The following is a 20000-nucleotide window of genomic DNA, read 5'->3' as shown; positions in this document are numbered from 1 at the left end:
CGGTGCACTAACGCTGGTATGATCGCACCCGTTATGAGCTTGTCGCAGTGTGTACTTAGCAAACCGCGACCCACGTGCGAATCCACCCCGGCCACCCACCCCCGTCGAGGTGCACACCCTCCCTCGCGAAGTGCGCCCCGTTCGCCAAGTGTGAGCCCTGCCCGGGTGCGCGCACCTTGCTAGGGCGTCGGGTGTGCACCCGGCCCGGCCTACGTGCGTGCACCTGGACGGGGCGTCGTGTGCGTGCAGTGTCCCGTCTGCAACGCGGTGCCCACACACCACCTCGGGCGCAACGACCTGCGCTCACATGTGGGCCGAGTGCACCTTGGTGCATGTTCGGGGCGCCTCGGGTGCACGCTCGATCTTGCCCCGGTGCACCAAGGCGCTCGGTTTGCCCCGGGTGCGCACTTGGTGCAAGGTGGGCACCCAAAATAGGGATCAAGCACCAAAACACAAGTTTCGGGATGCAAAATGGGACCCAAGGACCACAAATGCGTTCCAAGACCCATGATGGGTCCACGAGAACAAAAATGTGTTCCGAGACTTAATAAACAAATATTGGGTTTTAGGAGAAGAAACATGCTCTGATGCCCAAAACGAGAATCGACCCCGAAAAGGCCACAGGCCAAAAGTGGGATGCGAGACAAAAAAAAATGGGACCCGAGGACCAAAATTGGGTTCCCAGGTCGAAGACAGGGCAACCGGACAAGAAACGACCTCTAAGGCTCGAAATGAGTCCCGACGACTAAAACTTGACAAGAAGCACCCATCAGGCACCCAACTCGACACCCATGGGATGCCGACCCACCCGGGCTTCCACCTAGCACACCTTGGCACCCACCCACCCTCGCACCCAACCTCGCACCCAACTTAGCACCTTTGAACCCACATTGGCACTCACCCTGACCCTGGCACCTTGGAACCCACATTGGCACTCACCTTGACCCTGGCACCCACCTTTGCACTCACCTTGGGACCCACCCTGGCTCCCACCTCGGCACCCACCCAGACACCCACCTTGGTTCCTTGGCACCCACCTTGGATCCTTGGCACCCACCCCGACACCCACCTTGGCACGCAACTTGGCTACTTGCCACCCACCTTGGCTCCTTGACGCCCACCCCGACAACCACCCCGTGACCTACCCTGGCTAGGGTTGGTGCACACCCACCCTGGTGCCCACCTTGGCACCCACCCCATGACCCACCTTGGCACGCACCTTAGTACCCACCCCGTTACCCACCCTAGGACCCACCCCGTGACCCACCTTGGCCAGGGTGGGTGCCTTGGTGCGCACAACTTGCCTGGGCTGCACACCAGGGCGGGCTCAAGATGGCACCCGCGTTCCGTTTTTTTCACTATCTTTCAAAACGGAAATTTTAAAATCTCGTTTTTTTTTTTTTTTTGCCTTTTCTGGAAATTAGTGAAGGCAGCGCATCAAAGGTGCGCAATGCTGGTGCGAACCCGGGAGCGCTCCGATGTGTGCTCCAAGGTGCGGCGTGCACGAAGTCCGAGCCCGGCTTGCCCCGGGTGCGCACCTCGCGTGCACCTTCGCCGGGGTGAGCACCTTGGCTGGGTTGCGCGCCCTGGTGCGCACCAAGGAGCGCTCTGAAGTGTGCTCCAAGGTGCGGCGTGCACGAAGTCGGAGCTCGGTTTGCCCCGGGTGTGCACCTCGGGTGCGCACCTCGCGTGCACCTTCGCTGCGGTGGGCACCTTGGCTGGGTTGCGCGCCTTGGTGGGCACCATGCAGTGCACGAAGTCGGAGCCCGGTTTGCCCCGGGCGCGCACCTCCGCCAGGGTGGGCACCTTGGTGCGCACAACTTGCCTGGGCTGCGCACCAGGAAGGGCTCAAGATGGCACCCGCGTTCCGTTTTTTTCACTATCTTTCAGAACGGAAATTTTAAAATATCGTTTTTTTTTGCCTTTTCTGGAAATTAGTGAAGGCAGCGCATCAAAGGTGCGCAACGCTGGTGCGAACCTGGGAGCGCTCCGATGTGTGCTCCAAGGTGCGGCGTGCACGAAGTCGGAGCCCGGTTTGCCCCGGGTGCGCCCTGGTGGGCACCATGGTGCGCACCAAGGAGCGCTCCGAAGTGTGCTCCAAGGTGCGGCCTGCACGAAGTCGGAGCCCGGTTTGCCCCGGGCGTGCACCGCGGGTGGGCACCTTGGTGCGCATGCCTTGCCTGGGCTGCGCACCAGGGCGGGCTCAAGATGGCACCCGCGTTCCGTTTTTTTCACTATCTTTCAAAACGGAAATTTTAAAATCTCATTTTTTTTTGCCTTTTCTGGAAATTAGTGAAGGCAGCGCATCAAAGGTGCGCACCTCGCTGCCCACCACGGTGCGCAACGCCGGTGGGCACCCGGGAGTGCTTCGAAGTGTGCTCCAAGGTGCTGCGTGCACGTTGTCGGAGCCCGGTTTGCCCCGGGTGCGCACCTCGCGTGCACCTTCGTCGGGGTGGGCACCTTGGCTGGGTTTGCCCCGGCTGCGCTCCGAAGCGGGGTTATTGGAGCGCCGCCTCTTTTTTTGTCGGAGCGTTTGGTGGGGTTTCTCGCATTGGCTCTTCCCAGGCCCGGTTGCCACCCTGGCGCGCACGAAGTCGGAAGTAGGGTTAATTGCCCGGGTGCGCACCTTTGCCAGGGTGGGCACCTTACCTGGGCTGTGCACCAGGGCGGGCTCAAGATGGCACCCGCGTTCCGTTTTTTTCACTATCTTTCAAAACGGAAATTTTAAAATCTCCTCTTTTTTTTGCCTTTTCTGGAAATTAGTGAAGGCAGCGCATCAAAGGTGCGCACCTCGCTGCCCACCTTGGTGTGCTCTGAGGTGCGCACCCGGGAGCGCTACGAAGTGTGCTCCAAGGTGCGGCGTGCACGTTGTCGGAGCCCGGTTTGCCCCGGGTGCGCACCTCGCCTGCACCTTGGCCGGGGTGGGCACCCTGGCTGGGTTTGCCCAGGGTGCGCTCCGAAGCGGGGTTACTGGAGCGCCCCCTCTTTTTTTGTCAGAGCGTTTGGTGGGGTTTCTCGCATTGGCTCTTCCCAGGCCCGGTTGTTGGGTGCGCTCCCACCCTGGCGCGCGCGAAGTTGGAAGTTGGGTTAATTGCCCGGGCGCGCACCTTCGCCAGGGTGGGCACCTTGGTGCGCACACCTTGGCTGGGCTGCGCACCAGGGCGGGCTCAAGATGGCACCAGCATTCCCTTTTTCTCACTATCTTTCAAAACGGAAATTTTAAAATCTCGTTTTTTTTTGCCTTTTATGGAAATTAGTGAAGGCATCGCATCAAAGGTGCGCACCTCGCTGCCCACCTTGGTGTGCTCCGAGGTGCCCACCACGGTGCGCTCCGAGGTGCCCACCACGGTGCGCAACGCCGGTGCGAACCCGGGAGCGCCCCGATGTGTGCTCCAAGGTGCGGCGTGCACGAAGCCGGACCCCGGTTTGCCCCGGGTGCGCACCTCGCGTGCACCTTGGTGCGCACACCTTGGCTGGGTTGCGCGGCCTGGTGGGCACCATGGTGCGCACCAAGGAGCGCTCCAAAGTGTGCTCCAAGGTGCGGCGTGCACGAAGTCCTAGCCCGGTTTGCCCCGGGTGCGCACCTTCGCCGCGGTGGGCACCATGGCGTGCACGAAGTCGGAGCCCGGTTTGCCCCGGGTGCGCACCTCGCGTGCACCTTCGCCGGGGTGGGCACCTCGGCTGGGTTGCGCGCCCTGGTGCGCACCAAGGAGCGCTCCGAAGTGTGCTCCAAGGTGCGGCGTGCACGAAGTCGGAGCCCGGTTTGCCCCGGGTGCGCACCTTCGCCGCGGTGGGCACCCTGGTGCGCACCATGGCGTGCACGAAGTCGGAGCCCGGTTTGCCCCGGGTGCGCACCTCGCGTGCACCTTCGGCGGGGTTGCGCGCCCTGGTGCGCACCAAGGAGCGCTCCGAAGTGTGCTCCAAGGTGCGGCGTGCACGAAGTCGGAGCCCGGTTTGCCCCGGGTGCGCACCTCGCGTGCACCTTCGGCGGGGTTGCGCGCCCTGGTGGGCACCATGGTGCGCACCAAGGAGCGCTCCGAAGTGTGCTCCAAGGTGCGGCGTGCACGAAGTCGGAGCCCGGTTTGCCCCGGGTGCGCACCTCGCGTGCACCTTCGCCGCGGTGGGCACCATGGCGTGCACGAAGTCGGAGCCCGGTTTGCCCCGGGTGCGCACCTCGCGTGCACCTTCGCCGGGGTGGGCACCTCGGCTGGGTTGCGCGCCCTGGTGCGCACCAAGGAGCGCTCCGAAGTGTGCTCCAAGGTGCGGCGTGCACGAAGTCGGAGCCCGGTTTGCCCCGGGTGCGCACCTCGCGTGCACCTTCGCCGCGGTGGGCACCATGGCGTGCACGAAGTCGGAGCCCGGTTTGCCCCGGGTGCGCACCCCGCGTGCACCTTCGCCGGGGTGGGCACCTCGGCTGGGTTGCGCGCCCTGGTGCGCACCAAGGAGCGCTCCGAAGTGTGCTCCAAGGTGCGGCGTGCACGAAGTCGGAGCCCGGTTTGCCCCGGGTGCGCACCTCGCGTGCACCTTCGCCGCGGTGGGCACCTTGGCTGGGTTGGGCACCATTGAGCGCTCCGAAGTGTGCTCCAAGGTGCGCACCATGGCCCTCCAAGGTGCGCAGCATGGCGTGCACGAAGTCGGAGCCCGGTTTGCCCCGGGTGCGCACCTCGCGTGCACCTTCGCCAGGGTGGGCACCTCGGTGCGCACACCTTCTCAATGTTTTCTTGCCTTTTCTGGAAATTGGTGAAGGCAGCGCATCAAAGGTGCGCACCTCGGTGTGCTCCGAGGTGCGAACCCGAGAGCGCTCCGAGGTGCCCACGAAGTCGAAAGTCGGGTTAATTGCATTGTTTTCCCCGGGTGCGCTCCGAGGTGCGCAACATCGGTGCGCACCAAGGAGGGCTCCGAAGTGTGCTCCAAGGTGCGCACGATTCGGAGCTCGGTTTGCCCGGGGTGCGCACACCTTGGCTGGGTTGCGCACCCTTTGTGCGCTCCAAGGTGCGCACGAAGTCGGAGCTCGGTTTGCCCCGGGTGCGCACCTTCGCCAGGGTGCGCACCTTGATGCGCACGCCTTGGCTGGGCTGCGCACCTTGGTGGGCGCCATGGTGCGCACCTTTCGTGCGCTCCAAGGTGCGCACGAAGTCGGAGCTCGGTTTGCCCCGGGTGCGCACCTTGGTGGGCGCCATGGTGCACTCCGAGGTGCCCAAGATTGGTGCGCACCAAGGAGCGCTCCGAAGTGCGCTCCAAGGTGCGCAGGTGCGCGCGAAGTCGAAAGTTGGGTTAATTGTCCGGTTTGCCTCGGGTGCGCACCTTGCGTGCACCTTCGCCAGGGTGGGCGCCTTGGTGCGCACACCTTGGCTGGGCTGCGCACCCGGGCGCGCACACCTTGGCACCCGCGTTTCCTTCATTTTAAATTTTTTTTTTTTACAATCTCTCAAGTGGGAAATTCTATAATCTCAACTTTTTTTGCCTTTTCAGGAAACTTTTGAATGGAGCGCATCATTGGTGCGCTCCGAAGTGTGCTCCAAGGTGCGCACCTCTGGTGTGCTCCAAAGCTCTCTCCAGCTGCGTGCACCTGCCCCGGCCGCGCACCCGGCCCCGCCCAGCTTCGCTCACCTGTCCCGGGCGTCTGGTGCGGAACCTTAGAGTAAGAAACATCACCGTGCACCTTGGCCAACGTGCGCGACTCGACCGAGCGCGCACTGGCCGAGGTGCACACCGATTTCACCTGGGTGCGCGCGCAGCACCTCGGGCGCACCGGGGTGCGCGCACAACGCCCGGGTTGCACCGTGGCCTGTGTGCTCGGGGCGCCTCGGGTGCGCGCTCGGTGTCGCCCCCGCGCGCGCGGTAGTGCGGGCAGCGCACCCCGGCCCGGCCCGGCCCCGACGAGAACGCAAACGGGCAAAAGGTTTATTCAAATAGCATTGCGACGCCCGGCGAAAAACTAAGAAAGGGTGCAACACCGGGACTTCCCGGGAGGTCACCCATCCCAGTACTACTCCGGCCCAAGCGCGCTTAACTGCGGAGTTCTGATGGGATCCGGTGCACTAACGCTGGTATGATCGCACCCGTTATGAGCTTGTCGCAGTGTGTACTTAGCAAACCGCGACCCACGTGCGAATCCACCCCGGCCACCCACCCCCGTCGAGGTGCACACCCTCCCTCGCGAAGTGCGCCCCGTTCGCCAAGTGTGAGCCCTGCCCGGGTGCGCGCACCTTGCTAGGGCGTCGGGTGTGCACCCGGCCCGGCCTACGTGCGTGCACCTGGACGGGGCGTCGTGTGCGTGCAGTGTCCCGTCTGCAACGCGGTGCCCACACACCACCTCGGGCGCAACGACCTGCGCTCACATGTGGGCCGAGTGCACCTTGGTGCATGTTCGGGGCGCCTCGGGTGCACGCTCGATCTTGCCCCGGTGCACCAAGGCGCTCGGTTTGCCCCGGGTGCGCACTTGGTGCAAGGTGGGCACCCAAAATAGGGATCAAGCACCAAAACACAAGTTTCGGGATGCAAAATGGGACCCAAGGACCACAAATGCGTTCCAAGACCCATGATGGGTCCACGAGAACAAAAATGTGTTCCGAGACTTAATAAACAAATATTGGGTTTTAGGAGAAGAAACATGCTCTGATGCCCAAAACGAGAATCGACCCCGAAAAGGCCACAGGCCAAAAGTGGGATGCGAGACAAAAAAAAATGGGACCCGAGGACCAAAATTGGGTTCCCAGGTCGAAGACAGGGCAACCGGACAAGAAACGACCTCTAAGGCTCGAAATGAGTCCCGACGACTAAAACTTGACAAGAAGCACCCATCAGGCACCCAACTCGACACCCATGGGATGCCGACCCACCCGGGCTTCCACCTAGCACACCTTGGCACCCACCCACCCTCGCACCCAACCTCGCACCCAACTTAGCACCTTTGAACCCACATTGGCACTCACCCTGACCCTGGCACCTTGGAACCCACATTGGCACTCACCTTGACCCTGGCACCCACCTTTGCACTCACCTTGGGACCCACCCTGGCTCCCACCTCGGCACCCACCCAGACACCCACCTTGGTTCCTTGGCACCCACCTTGGATCCTTGGCACCCACCCCGACACCCACCTTGGCACGCAACTTGGCTACTTGCCACCCACCTTGGCTCCTTGACGCCCACCCCGACAACCACCCCGTGACCTACCCTGGCTAGGGTTGGTGCACACCCACCCTGGTGCCCACCTTGGCACCCACCCCATGACCCACCTTGGCACGCACCTTAGTACCCACCCTGTTACCCACCCTAGGACCCACCCCGTGACCCACCTTGGCCAGGGTGGGTGCACCCACCCTGGTGCCCACCTTGGCACCCACCCATCCTAGCACCCAGCCTGTGACCGGGCTTGGAACCCAACCTTGCACCCGTCTTGGCCAGTGTGGGTGCGCACCCATCCTGGCACCCACGTTGTGACACACCCTTTAACCCACGCACCCTAGCAGCCACGTTGGCACCCACCTTGGAACACAACCTAGCAACTTGGCACCCACCCCGTGACCCACCTTGGCATCCACCATAGCAGTCGCCCACTTGGCACCCACCTTGGAACCCAAGTTGGCACCCACCTCGGCACCCACCTTGACACTTGTGGACCCACCTTGCCACTCACCCTAGCATCGACCCATCCTAGCACCCACCCTGGCACCTTTGCACCCTAGCACTCACCCATCCTAGCACCTAACCTGTGACCCACCTTGACACTCACCCTCGCACCCACCTTGGAACCCAACCTAGCACCCACCCACCCTGACACCAACCCTAGCACCTACCCACCCTTGCACCCACCCTGTGACCCATCTTGGCACCCACCCATCCTACCACTCAACCTATCACCCACCTTCTCACCCACCTTGGCATCCACCTTAGCACCCACCCACACTGGCACCTTGGCACCCACCTCGGGCAAGGTGGGTGCACACCCACCCTGACACCCAATTTAGAACCAACCGAGCATGTTACCCACCTTGGCACCCACATTGCAGCCCACCCTAGTACCCACCCTATGACCCACATTGGCATCCACACCCTAGCACCCAGGCACCTCGACACCCGCCTTGACACGCACCCTAGCACTAAACCTGTGACCCACCTTGGAACTCACCCTAGAACCCACCCACCCTGTGAACCACCTTGGCATCCACCTTAGCACCCACCCACCTTGGCACCCACTCTAGCACTCACCCATCCTAACACCCAACTTGTTACCCACCTTGGCACCCGCCCTCGCGTCCACCTTGAAACCCACCCTAGCACCCACCCACGCAGGAGCCCACCTTGGCACCCAACCTAACACCCACGCATCCTGGCACCCAACTTGTGACCCACCTTGGAACCCACCCTAGTACCCACCTTTGAACCCACTATATCACCAACCCACCTTGGCACCCACCCTATGACCCTCTTTGGAATCCACCCTAGCACGCACCCACCCTGGCACCCACCATGGAGCGCACCCTAGCACCCACCCACCTCGGCACGCACCTCAACACCCACCTTGGTGTGCGCACTGCGCCAACCTCTCAAAGACCCTATGTGGTGCGCTCCAAAGTGTACACCTTTGGTGCGCTCCAAGGTGCGCACCTTTGGTGCACACCGAGGTGCACACCAAAGTGTGCACCGAGGTGAGCACCAAAGTGCACTCCAAGGTGCACACCAAGGCGTGCACCTTTGGTGCGGTCAATGCAAACGAATTCGGAAGTTGGGGTCGATGTCCTAATCGCTGCTGCAGACTACACGTATGAGAATCGGACAAATAGCTTTATATAGGGGAGGTGTTGCGTTTGATGGGTCGACTCCCCTGGTTGTGTGCACTGCACCAACTTCAAAGACCCTGTCTTGTTTAAGAAGTCAAAAGTTGGGGTGGATGTCCTAATCATTGCTGCAGTCTACGCATGTATGAGAATCAGACAAATAGCTTATATAGGGGAGGTGTTGCATTCGGTGGGTTGACTCCCCTGGTTGTGCGCACTGCGCCAACCTCAAAGACCCCGCATAGCAGAAGAAGTCGGAAGTCGGATTTTGGTGAGCACCAAGGCGTGCACCTTTGGTGCGGTCAACGCAGACGAATTCAGAAGTTGGGGTGGATGTCCTAATCGTTGTTGCAGGCTACACATGTATGAGAATCAGACAAATAGCTTATATAGGGGAGGTGTTGGGTTTGATGGGTCAACTCCCTTGGTTGTGCGCATTACGCCAACCTCAAAGACCTTGTTTTCGTTAAGAAGTCAAAAGTTGGGGTCAATGTCCTAATGGCTCCTGTAGGCTACACATGTATGAGAATCGGACAAATAGCTTATATAGGGGAGGTGTTGGGTTTGATGGGTCGACTCCCCTGGTTGTGCGCATTACGTCAACCTCAAAGACCTTGTTTTCGTTAAGAAGTCAAAAGTTGGGGTCGATGTCCTAATTGCTCCTGTAGACTACACATGTATGAGAATCAGACAAATAGCTTATATAGGGGAGGTGTTGGGTTTGATGGGTTGACTCCCCTAGTTGTTCGCATTACACCAACCTCAAAGACCTTGTTTTCGTTTAGAAGCCGAAAGTTGGGGTCGATGTCCTAATTGCTCCTGCAGGCTACGCATGTATGAGAATCAGACAAATAGCTTATATAGGGGAGGTGTTGGGTTTGATGGGTCGACTCCCCTGGTTGTGCGCATTGCGCCAACCTCAAAGACCCTGCATTGCGGATGAAGTCGAAAGTCAGAGTTTGGTGTGCTACAAGGTGTGGTCGAAGGTGCTCACCTAGGTGTGCACCTTTGGAGCGCAGGAAAAGTGCCCTCCAAAAGTGCGCACCTTTGGAGTGCACAAAAGTGCCCTCCAAAAGTGCGCACCTTTGGAGCGCACAAAAGTGCCCTCCAAAAAGTGCCCTCCAAAAGTGCGCACCTTTGGAGCGCACAAAAGTGCCCTCCAAAAAGTGCCCTCCAAAAGTGCGCACCTTTGGAGTGCAGAAAAGTGCCCTCCAAAAAGTGCCCTCCAAAAGTGTGCACCTTTGGAGTGCACAAAAGTGCCCTCCAAAAGTGCGCACCTTTGGAGCGCAGAAAAGTGCCCTCCAAAAAGTGCCCTCCAAAAGTGCGCACCTTTGGAGCGCAGAAAAGTGCCCTCCAAAAAGTGCCCTCCAAAAGTGCGCACCTTTGGAGCGCAGAAAAGTGCCCTCCAAAAAGTGCCCTCCAAAAGTGCGCACCTTTGGAGCGCAGAAAAGTGCCCTCCAAAAAGTGCCCTCCAAAAGTGCGCACCTTTGGAGCGCACAAAAGTGCCCTCCAAAAAGTGCCCTCCAAAAGTGCGCACCTTTGGAGCGCACAAAAGTGCCCTCCAAAAGTGCGCACCTTTGGAGCGCACAAAAGTGCCCTCCAAAAGTGCGCACTTTTGGTGCGCACCAAGGCGCTGGTTCGGTCGTTGCAGGCGAGTTCGGAAGTTGGGGTCGATGTCCTGAGCGGAGGTGCAAACTACACAGGTGTCGGAATCGGACAAATAGCTTATATAGGGGAGGTGTATGCTTCGATGGGTCGACTCCCCAGGTTGAGCGCACCGCGCCAACCTCAAAGACCCTACGGTATGGATGAAGTCGGAAGTTGGGTCCGATGACCGATTCGATTAGTAGGTATGCTCATGAGGTCGGAATTTGGGTCCGATGACCTGCCATGTGCAGGAAGGCGAATGTTGGCACTGTGCATTGCAAGGTGCACACCAAGGTGCTGGTGCGGTCTTTTTAGTCGAGTTCGGAAGTTGGGGTCGATGTCCTGATCGGAGGTGCAAGCTACACAGGTGTGGGAATCGGACAAATAGCTTATATAGGGGAGGTGTATGCTTCGTTGGGTCGACTCCCCGGGTTGAGCGCACCGCGCCAACCTCAAAGACCCTACGGTATGGATGAAGTCGGAAGTTGGGTCCGATGACCGATTCGATATGTAGGCATACTCGCGAGGTCGGAATTTGGGTCCGATGACCTGCCATGTGCAGGAAGGCGAATGTTGGCACTGTGCGTTGCAAGGTGCGCACCAAGGCGCTGGTTCGGTCGTTGCAGGCGAGTTCGGAAGTTGGGGTCGATGTCCTGATCGGAGGTGCAAACTACACAGGTGTGGGAATCGGACAAATAGCTTATATAGGGGAGGTGTATGCTTCGTTGGGTCGACTCCCCGGGTTGAGCGCACCGCGCCAACCTCAAAGACCCTACGGTATGGATGAAGTCGGAAGTTGTGTCCGATGACCGATTCGATATGTAGGCATACTCGCGAGGTCGGAATTTGGGTCCGATGACCTGCCATGTGCAGGAAGGCGAATGTTGGGACTGTGCGTCGCAAGGTGCGCACCAAGGCGCTGGTGCCGTCGTTGCAGTCGAGTTCGGAAGTTGGGGTCGATGTCCTGGTCAGAGGTGCAAACTACACAGGTGTGGGAATCGGACAAATAGCTTATATAGGGGAGGTGTATGCTTCGATGGGTCGACTCCCCGGGTTGAGCGCACCGCGCCAACCTCAAAGACCCTACAGTATGGATGAAGTCGGAAGTTGGGTCCGATGACCGATTCGATACGTAGGCATATTGGCGAGGTCTGAATTTGTGTCCGATGACCTGCCATGCGCAGGAAGGCGGAATTTGGGTCCGATGACCGAGTTGATGGCGTGCCATGCGCAGAAAGGCGGAATTTGGGTCCGATGACCGAGTTGATGTTGATGGCCCGCCATGCACAGGAAGGCGGAATTTGGGTCCGATGACCGATTTGAAGGCGTGCCATGCGCAGAAAGGCGGAGTTTGGGTCCGATGACCGAGTTGATATTGATGGCCCGCCATGCGCAGGAAGGCGGAATTTGGGTCCGATGACCTGACATACGCATGGAGTCCGACTCGGGGGCCGATGTTCGATTCGATGACTTGCATTGTGGGTAAAGTCGGAAGTTGTGGTCTTTGACCCGATTCGATGACCAGACTTCGGCTGCTTGAGAATCGGACAAATAACTTATATAGGGGAGGTAGTGTTCTCGAGCATCCTCCCCCCGTGCCCGTTTATGTCGATTGATGCTGGTGCTCGACTGGTTGGAGCGCTCGGATGCAAAAATCTTGCACCAGGATTTATCGATTGTGATGGACACGGCAAGTCTCCTGATTGCTATGCAGGAGCTCATCGTGAATCTCTATGCGGCCTTGGTATGGACTCGACCTGCGGAATGGTTCGGCAATGGTAGTCGCTCCAACACGTCCTTGCAATGGCCACAGAGGTGATTCGACTAGAGCTCCAGTCTAGCTTTTGGGTTGCTTGGCGGACTGGTATAGCCGCGATCGAGTTCCGGCCATGAACGTTTTAGATAGCTCTTGGGCTTTCTGGGACGGAAGTCGGAAGTTTGGGCTGTTGTCCGATTTGATGACCATTCTTCGGATGTGTGAGAATCGGACAAATAACTTATATAGGGGACTGTGTTGTCTCACGCAGCCCCCTCCGTGCCCCTCTATCTCGACCGATGTTGGTGCTTGAAAGGGTTGGGATCGCTCGGATTTATAAACGTGCACCACCATTTGTCGAGTGTGAGGGACGCGGCAGGTCTCCTAAATGCTATACGGGCGCTCTCTGAGAATCTCTATCCGGCCTCGACACAGACTAGTCTTGCTGAATGGTTTGGCACTGGTAGTCGATCCAACACGTCGTTGTTGTGGCCGCCTAGGCGATTCGATTCGAGCCCCCGTCTAGCTTTTGGGTTGCTTGGCGGATTTTGCCCTATCCGCAAGTGAGCTCGGTCCCTAAACGTTCGAGAAACCCGATTGCTATGCGCCGACTCTCTTTCTTGCGAGCCTCCATCTAGCTTTTGGGTCTCTACGGAACGGAAGTCGGAATCTGGGACCGTTGTTTGATTCGACGAGGCAGACTACGGTTGTGCGAGAATCGGACAAATAACTTATATAGGGGAGGTGTTGACTGGAGCATTCTCCCCCGTGCCCCTCTAACTCGACCAATGCTGGCGCTCGAACGGTGGTAGCGCTCGGATTTTCGTTGAGCGCCAGCATTGGTCGATTTAGAGGGGCATGCGAGATTCCCGAATGCTATGCGAGGGCTCTAACGGAAATGTCTATTGGTTTCGGTATGGATGCAATTGCGAGTGGTTCGGCAAAGGTAGTCGTTCCGATGCGTCCATGTCGTGGCCAAATCGATAATTCGATTTGAGCCCTCGTATAGCATTTGGGTCTCTCGATGTGATTCCGCATTCCAGTCCCTTTGGGCACTGCTTGAGCCGCATCCCAGGGGGTTCCCTTCCCAATAATCTGCCTCGCAACCCGATTGCTATGCGGTGAGGCTCCTCGGCCGCCTCGGAACTATCTGTGTATCAGACGCATCGCGGGATAAGGGGTTGGCAACGGTAGTCGCCCCAAGCGCGTCCGATGCTTGGACCATTCCGAGGCGGCCCTGAAGCCTCTTCCGTCTAGCCGTTGGGTCCTTCTCGCCGCATCCCTTGCCTCGCACCCCGATTGCTATGCGGTGAGGCTCCTCGGCCGCCTTGGAACTATCTGTGTATCAGACGCATCGCGGGATAAGGGGTTGTCACTGGTAGTCGCCCCAAGCGCGTCCGATGCTTGGACCATTCCGAGGCGGCCCTGAAGCCTCTTCCGTCTAGCCGTTGGGTCCTTCTCGCCGCATCCCTCGACTCGCACCCCGATTGCTATGCGGTGAGGCTCCTCGGCCGCCTTGGAACTATCTGTGTATCGGACGCGTCGCGGGATAAGGGGTTGTCACTGGTAGTCGCCCCAAGCGCGTCCGATGCTTGGACCATTCCGAGGCGGCCCTGAAGCCTCTTCCGTCTAGCCGTTGGGTCCTTCTCGCCGCATCCCTCGCCTCGCACCCCGATTGCTATGCGGTGAGGCTCCTCGGCCGCCTTGGAACTATCTGTGTATCGGACGCGTCGCGGGATAAGGGGTTGTCACTGGTAGTCGCCCCAAGCGCGTGCGATGCATGGACCATTCCCAGGCGGCCCTGAAGCCTCTTCCGTCTAGCCGTTGGGTCCTTCTCGCCGCATCCCTCGCCTCGCACCCCGATTGCTATGCGGTGAGGCTCCTCGGCCGCCTTGGAACTATCTGTGTATCGGACGCGTCGCGGGATAAGGGGTTGTCACTGGTAGTCGCCCCAAGCGCGTCCGATGCTTGGACCATTCCGAGGCGGCCCTGAAGCCTCTTCCGTCTAGCCGTTGGGTCCTTCTCGCCGCATCCCTCGCCTCGCACCCCGATTGCTATGCGGTGAGGCTCCTCGGCCGCCTTGGAACTATCTGTGTATCGGACGCGTCGCGGGATAAGGGGTTGTCACTGGTAGTCGCCCCAAGCGCGTCCGATGCTTGGACCATTCCGAGGCGGCCCTGAAGCCTCTTCCGTCTAGCCGTTGGGTCCTTCTCGCCGCATCCCTCGCCTCGCACCCCGATTGCTATGCGGTGAGGCTCCTCGGCCGCCTTGGAACTATCTGTGTATCGGACGCGTCGCGGGATAAGGGGTTGTCACTGGTAGTCGCCCCAAGCGCGTCCGATGCTTGGACCATTCCGAGGCGGCCCTGAAGCCTCTTCCGTCTAGCCGTTGGGTCCTTCTCGCCGCATCCCTCGCCTCGCACCCCGATTGCTATGCGGTGAGGCTCCTCGGCCGCCTTGGAACTATCTGTGTATCGGACGCATCGCGGGATAAGGGGTTGTCACTGGTAGTCGCCCCAAGCGCGTCCGATGCTTGGACCATTCCGAGGCGGCCCTGAAGCCTCTTCCGTCTAGCCGTTGGGTCCTTCTCGCCGCATCCCTCGCCTCGCACCCCGATTGCTATGCGGTGAGGCTCCTCGGCCGCCTTGGAACTATCTGTGTATCGGACGCGTCGCGGGATAAGGGGTTGTCACTGGTAGTCGCCCCAAGCGCGTCCGATGCTTGGACCATTCCGAGGCGGCCCTGAAGCCTCTTCCGTCTAGCCGTTGGGTCCTTCTCGCCGCATCCCTCGCCTCGCACCCCGATTGCTATGCGGTGAGGCTCCTCGGCCGCCTTGGAACTATCTGTGTATCGGACGCGTCGCGGGATAAGGGGTTGTCACTGGTAGTCGCCCCAAGCGCGTCCGATGCTTGGACCATTCCGAGGCGGACCTGAAGCCTCTTCCGTCTAGCCGTTGGGTCCTTCTCGCCGCATCCCTCGCCTCGCACCCCGATTGCTATGCGGTGAGGCTCCTCGGCCGCCTTGGAACTATCTGTGTATCGGACGCGTCGCGGGATAAGGGGTTGTCACTGGTAGTCGCCCCAAGCGCGTCCGATGCTTGGACCATTCCGAGGCGGCCCTGAAGCCTCTTCCGTCTAGCCGTTGGGTCCTTCTTGCCGCATCCCTCGCCTCGCACCCCGATTGCTATGCGGTGAGGCTCCTCGGCCGCCTTGGAACTATCTGTGTATCGGACGCGTCGCGGGATAAGGGGTTGTCACTGGTAGTCGCCCCAAGCGCGTCCGATGCTTGGACCATTCCGAGGCGGCCCTGAAGCCTCTTCCGTCTAGCCGTTGGGTCCTTCTCGCCGCATCCCTCGCCTCGCACCCCGATTGCTATGCGGTGAGGCTCCTCGGCCGCCTTGGAACTATCTGTGTATCGGACGCATCGCGGGATAAGGGGTTGTCACTGGTAGTCGCCCCAAGCGCGTCCGATGCTTGGACCATTCCGAGGCGGCCCTGAAGCCTCTTCCGTCTAGCCGTTGGGTCCTTCTCGCCGCATCCCTCGCCTCGCACCCCGATTGCTATGCGGTGAGGCTCCTCGGCCGCCTTGGAACTATCTGTGTATCGGACGCGTCGCGGGATAAGGGGTTGTCACTGGTAGTCGCCCCAAGCGCGTCCGATGCTTGGACCATTCCGAGGCGGACCTGAAGCCTCTTCCGTCTAGCCGTTGGGTCCTTCTCGCCGCATCCCTCGCCTCGCACCCCGATTGCTATGCGGTGAGGCTCCTCGGCCGCCTTGGAACTATCTGTGTATCGGACGCGTCGCGGGATAAGGGGTTGTCACTGGTAGTCGCCCCAAGCGCGTCCGATGCTTGGACCATTCCGAGGCGGCCCTGAAGCCTCTTCCGTCTAGCCGTTGGGTCCTTCTCGCCGCATCCCTCGCCTCGCACCCCGATTGCTATGCGGTGAGGCTCCTCGGCCGCCTTGGAACTATCTGTGTATCGGACGCGTCGCGGGATAAGGGGTTGTCACTGGTAGTCGCCCCAAGCGCGTCCGATGCTTGGACCATTCCGAGGCGGACCTGAAGCCTCTTCCCTCTAGCCGTTGGGGCTTTCTCGCCGCATCCCTCGCCTCGCACCCCGATTGCTATTCGGTGAGGCTCCTCGGCCGCCTTGGAACTATCTGTGTATCGGACGCATCGCGGGATAAGGGGTTGGCAGTGGTAGTCGCCCCAAGCGCGTCCGATGCTTGGACCATTCCGAGGCGGCCCTGCAGCCTCTTCCGTCTAGCCGTTGGGGCCATCTCGCTGCATCCCCCACCTCGCACCACGATTGCTATGCGGTGAGGCTCCTTGGCCGCCTCGGAACTATCTGTGTATCGGACGCATCGCGGGATAAGGGGTTGTCACTGGTAGTCGCCCCAAGCGCGTCCGATGCTTGGACTATTCCGAGGCGGCCCTGCAGCCTCTTCCGTCTAGCCGTTGGGGCCATCTCGCCGCATCCCCCAGCTCCTCGGCCGCCTCGGAACTATCTGTGTATCGGACGCATCGCGGGATAAGGGGTTGGCAGTGGTAGTCGCCCCAAGCGCGTTCGATGCTTGGACTATTCCGAGGCGGCCCCGCAGCCTCTTCCGTCTACCCTTTGGGGCCATCTCGCCGCATCCCTCGCCTCGCACCCCGATTGCTATGCGGTGAGGCTCCTCGGCCGCCTGGGAACTATCTTCGTATCGGATGCATCGCGGGATAAGGGGTTGTCACTGGTAGTCGCCCCAAGCGCGTCCGATGCTTGGACTATTCCGAGGCGGCCCTGTGGCCTCTTCCGTCTAGCCGTTGGGGCCATCTCGCCGCATCCCTCACCTCGCACCCCCATTGCTATGCGGTGAGGCTCCTCGGCCGCCTTGGAACTGTCTTCGTATCGGAAGCATCGCGGGATAAGGGGTTGTCACTGGTAGTCGCCCCAAGCGCGTCCGATGCTTGGACTATTCCGAGGCGGCCCTGCAGCCTCTTCCGTCTAGCCGTTGGGGCCATCTCGCCGCATCCCCCACCTCGCACCCGGATTGCTATGCGGTGAGGCTCCTCGGCCGCCTTGGAACTATCTTCGTATCGGACGCATCGCGGGATAAGGGGTTGTCACTGGTAGTCGCCCCAAGCGCGTCCGATGCTTGGACTATTCCGACGCGGCCCTGTGGCCTCTTCCGTCTAGCCGTTGGGGCCATCTCGCCGCATCCCCCACCTCGCACCCCGATTGCTATGCGGTGAGGCTCCTCGGCCGCCTTGGAACCATCTTCGTATCGGACGCATCGCGGGATGAGGGGTTGTCACTGGTAGTCGCCCCAAGCGCGTCCGATGCTTGGACCATTCCGAGGCGGCCCTGAAGCCTCTTCCGTCTAGCCGTTGGGGCCTTCCCGCCCCATCCCTCGCCTCGCACCCCCGATTGCTATGCGGTGAGGCTCCTCGGCCGCCTTGGAACCATCTGTGTATCGGACGCATCGCGGGATAAGGGGTTGGCACTGGTAGTCGCCCCAAGCGCGTCCGATGCTTGGAGCATTCCGAGGTGGCCCTGAAGCCTCTTCCGTCTAGCCGTTGGGGCCTTCCCGCCCCATCCCTCGCCTCGCACCCCGATTGATATGCGGTGAGGCTCCTCGGCCGCCTTGGAACTATCTGTGTATCGGACGCATCGCGGGATAAGGGGTTGGCACTGGTAGTCGTCCCAATCGCGTCCGATGCTTGGACCATTCCGAGGCGGCCCTGCAGCCTCTTCCGTTTAGCCGTCGGGGCCTTCCCGCCGCATCCCTCGCCTCGCATCCCGATTCCTATGCGGTGAGTCTTCTCGGCCGCCGCGGAACTATACCTGTTATTGCTACTGCATCCTTCGGCTGGTAACCTCCTCTGCCGCCTTGGAACGTTCTCTTTGTCGGACGCGTCACGGGATAAGGGGTTGGCACTGGTAGTCGCCCCAAGCGCGCCCGATGCATAGACCGCTCCGAGTTGACCTTGCTTTCAGCCTCTCACATGCATAGACCTCTCTGAGTCGACCCTGCAGCCTCTCACGTTTAGCCTTTGGAATCTCGCCTCACAACATGATTGCTATCCTTGATGCATCCCTTGCCTCGAGCCCTGATTGCTTTCTTGGCTGCATCCCTCCTCTCCTCACAGCCCGGTTGTCATCACTGCTTCATCCGTCGCTTCATGCATTCTGGCTGCTGGGCCCTTCCCACCGCACACCTCGATTGCTATCTCTTCTGCATCACACACCCCGATTGCTATCTCTGCTACATCCCTCGGCTCTCACTTCTGCATCCTTCGCCTCCCACCTCGATTGCTATCAATGCTGCATCCGTAACCTCACACCCCGATTGCTATGCGGGGAGGCTCCTTGGCCGCCTTGGAAATTTCTGTGTGTCGGACGCACCGCGGGATAAGGGGTTGGCACTGGTAGTCGCCCCAAGTGCGCCCGATTCTTAGACCGCTTCGAGGTGACCTCGTAGCCTCTTTCGTCCAGGCTTCCTGCCTTCAACGCCCTTTTTACACCTCGATTGCTATGCGCGGGCTCGTTGGCGTCTATCACCTCTCTGCGAAGAGTGGCACGATGATTGTTGGGGTAAATCGTAGCAGTCCGATCTCTGGCCTTGGGCCATTGTGAGGGCTGATCGATTTCCTGTGCGCATCTCGTGTTCGCCCAGTAACAGACTCGACGACTTGTAATCGGTCTTGTTCCCGATTGTTCCTGGAGGTAGTCTTCGGAACTCTTGGATTTGACCTGTCACTCGAACTGTCCTCTTCCGAGGATGCTTGTGTGTGTGTGCTTGTGCCATTTCCTTGGCGGTATTAACGAGATATTAAAGAGCGGAGTGAGCGCCTCGCCCAGCTATGTTTGGGGCTCTCACTCCCTTACCCGGTGTGCGACCGCTTTGCACGTAGGTTGCGGAGCATCGCGACTCTTTCGATGTTTGGCGGTTGTCTTCCGGTGATGCGTTGGTCCCGAAGTGCACGTTACTAGCATTTCTGCCATTGTTCTCGATCTTTGGCACGTTCCTTCGTTGCAATTGGATATATATCTCCGTTTATACGCGCAGGCTTCTCCCGCCTATTCAGCGCTGTCCCACTCTCAGCACTCTCGTGGTCTCCTTGGCTTCTCTCTCCCGTGAGCGAGCTCTCTTCTCGAGTCTTTTCCATGTCCCATGGAGGTTGCCTTGCGAAATTCGGGCACACAAACGTGACCGGATAAGAGCGGAATTGCCTATGAGGAGAAGCTCACCTTAGGGAGCAGCAATGCCGAGTGTTTCGACAGAGGGTAGAGGGGGCGTTGTTTGGGCGGTTGCACAAAAGAGTGCTACGGTTGCACTGAAGGTTGCTTCTTCGTCTCCGACGAACTCTTCGAGGCAAAAAAGCTTGTATACGGGGTCGAGGTGGGACTGTTCGTGCGAGTTGCGCCACCAAAAGTGCGTAGGGGGCATATACCTGGGAAATGGATGTCTCTGAGTGGCCTTACTCGGTCGCGTGCACGGTGCATTCTCTAACGGCAGGACTGTCGCGAGCATGTGCGGTTCGGATGTTTTCGGGTAAAGGGTTCCGTACGGGATGTTCTTCCCAGGCTCCTGTGAACCGAGACTCTGCATCGTCGTGCTCCGGCTCCCGTGGGTGCTTCATGCCTCGTCGAGCTGTTTGTCGTGGACGATTAAGGCCGAGGCCTTCCTTCGAGAGGGGAATTGTTCAGGCTGGTCGAGGCGGGATTGTTCGTGCGGGGTGCACCACCAAAAGTGCGTAGGGGGCATATGCCTGGGAAATGGATGTCTCTGAGTGGCCTTACTCGGTCGCGTGCACGGTGCACACTCTCACG

General features: G+C 60.0%; 2 non-coding genes across 2 annotated transcripts in view; both read right to left on the bottom strand.

Annotated features, from left to right (window-relative positions):
- Positions 1–30, bottom strand: part of LOC131869427 (5S ribosomal RNA) — a 119-nt gene extending 89 nt beyond the window's left edge. The window contains exon 1 of the ribosomal RNA XR_009367810.1: positions 1–30. This exon is cut by the window's left edge and continues 89 nt beyond it. This is a non-coding gene — a ribosomal RNA (5S ribosomal RNA).
- Positions 31–5945: 5915 nt separating this feature from the next.
- LOC131869426 (5S ribosomal RNA) lies at positions 5946–6064 on the bottom strand. The gene has a single exon (XR_009367809.1). It is a non-coding gene; the product is annotated as a 5S ribosomal RNA (ribosomal RNA).
- Positions 6065–20000: the final 13936 nt, after the last annotated feature.

Source organism: Cryptomeria japonica, unplaced genomic scaffold, assembly GCF_030272615.1.
Source record: "Cryptomeria japonica unplaced genomic scaffold, Sugi_1.0 HiC_scaffold_247, whole genome shotgun sequence".
In the NCBI taxonomy this organism is placed as follows: Eukaryota; Viridiplantae; Streptophyta; class Pinopsida; order Cupressales; family Cupressaceae; genus Cryptomeria; species Cryptomeria japonica.
Note: the sequence above shows the minus strand (reverse complement) of the source record. Positions and strands in the feature narration are given on the sequence as shown.